Source organism: Tupaia chinensis, unplaced genomic scaffold (assembly GCF_000334495.1).
Source record: "Tupaia chinensis unplaced genomic scaffold, TupChi_1.0 Scaffold143247_2, whole genome shotgun sequence".
Taxonomy (NCBI): Eukaryota; Metazoa; Chordata; class Mammalia; order Scandentia; family Tupaiidae; genus Tupaia; species Tupaia belangeri.
This window is the reverse complement of record NW_006203092.1, coordinates 693,810-695,886: the sequence shown is the minus strand read 5'-3', so window position 1 is coordinate 695,886 and position 2,077 is coordinate 693,810. Positions and strand designations below refer to the sequence as shown.

Below are 2,077 nucleotides of genomic sequence, written 5' to 3'. Positions count from 1 at the left end.
TTTCCTAATTTTTCTTTTATTTGAAGAGTTCCTGGTGGGATACTGGAGTGGAATTCATGTTTTAGTCTTCTTCTCATTAGGCAAATGGTATTTTTCTATGTTTAAATTCAGCAAAAACTAAGGATAATGAGAACAACAAAAATCCCTTCTCCCATGTGAGTCTGTATCCAGAAAATAAATAGTATTCTTTTATTTGACTCAACATTTTTAAAATTCATAAAAATTCATAAAAATTTTTAAACTTCTTGAATGGTCCTTCAGTATATTAAAGGTTTCTTATTTTCACTTGCAGCTCTTTATTTTACTGCATGTCAATGACATTAAGATTACTTTTTTTGTATTTTCCCAGCACTAAGGACCCACTAAAGGTCCTCCTAATTGCTACTGCCTGGGGAGGTCCTTCTTAGCCTGCACTGGCTCCCTAAGAGCTCTTTTCTTTTTGGTGGGTCCAGGGGACCAAGCTCTTCTCACATTAAGGATGCTACTACGATGGAGTGCTACAAAACTGGCAAATTACTGCTTCCTAGAGGATAGTTCCATGGTTTTGATGCCTTCTGTTACAGCTATTAGGTCGTCGGTTTCTGCTGGTATTTCTGAAAGAGACACTCAACATACCCACTTTTTCCTAACCACTGTTTTTTTCTATCTACTCATCCATTCATTAATCATTTATTTTAAGAGCAAGAGGAAGAGAGAAAGACAAGCATTCTCAACAGAGTTTCATGCCATGGCCCCCTACCCTCATTCCCCACCAAGCTTTTTTAGTCTGCGAAGATCATGGGTACACATGCACATGGCTGGCATACAGAAGTCAATAATCAGAACTCTGTATTCCATATGACTTCTGGCACTGCAGGGCATTGTGCCAATGCTGCACATCCATGGCTGGGCCTATCCAGTGACTTATCTTGGTGAAAGTCATGTGGGCCCACCTGGGCCCACTCCTCCTCTAGACATAAACACCTTTTGTAGAAGGGGCTTTCTCTTGAGTGTTATACCACTGAAGTCCTTCAACCTGCTACTCCCAATTGCCTAAGACTGTCCTACGAAAGTGATCCACTGTGACTTTTCTTTTTTTTTTTTTTTGGAGAAGTTTTTGCTATAGGGCACGTGCACTCGCCAGACAGAGAGAGAGAAAGTGAGAAATCACCTCCCAGGAGGGATGGCCATGCCGCAATCCCTTCTCCTCCATTCTCCTCTTGGGATCTTGGGCATGCATGCACACGCGCCTGGCGTGAGGTTAAGCCACCAGGTCCGGGACTCGAACCACGGTCGACTATGTAGGAGTCCAGCGACATAGCCATTATGCTAACTTCTTATCCCAGATCCACTATGACTTTTTGCTGCTCACTGCACTCCTTAGCCCATAGAACCCTCATTAAAATAATCATAACCGTGCTTGCTTTGGTACCACATATACTAAAACTAGAATAATACAGAGATTAGTGTGGCCCCTGTGCAAGGATGACACACAAATTTGTGAAGTGTTCCATGTTTTTTGCTTGTTTTTGTTTTTTTCTCTCTTTCTGGGTGAGCACATGTACCCTAGGGCAAATTAAAAAATAATAATACTAAATAAAATTAAATAGATAATTCTTTAAAAAATAATCATGACAACAGTACTCTTGTGTTTTGGTTCTTTCTTTGAAACTGTGGCAGAGTTCTCAATTTTTTCTTTTTTTTTGTTTTCTAATTGCCAGAGGCCATATGTACTTGCCAGAAAGAGGAAGACAGAGATAGAAACAGAGAGGGAGAAAACACTCGCCAGTGGAGCATGGTTGTGCCATAATCCCTTCTTTTTCATTTCCCTATCTTCAGAATTTGGGGCGCACACACACATGTACCTGGCAAGTTTTTCAAGCCACCAGGATTGGGATTCAAACCTCAGTCAGACATGTGAGATCTGATTTCCTTAGTCACTAGGTTAGGATAATGATCCGACTCCTAGATTTTTGAAAAGTCATTTATTCTACGTATTTCAAACATCTTCTCAAATCTTTTTTTTTTTTTTTTTGTAGAGGTTTTTGCTATAGGGTGCGTGTGCTCTCCAGACAGACAGAGAGAGATAGAGAGATAG

At 40.4% G+C, this 2,077-nt stretch overlaps 1 non-coding gene across 1 annotated transcript; it reads left to right on the top strand.

Moving 5' to 3' along the window:
- Positions 1–1,395: 1,395 nt before the first annotated feature.
- LOC114005190 (U6 spliceosomal RNA) lies at positions 1,396–1,499 on the top strand. Its single transcript, XR_003547071.1, has one exon. It is a non-coding gene; the product is annotated as a U6 spliceosomal RNA (small nuclear RNA).
- Positions 1,500–2,077: the final 578 nt, after the last annotated feature.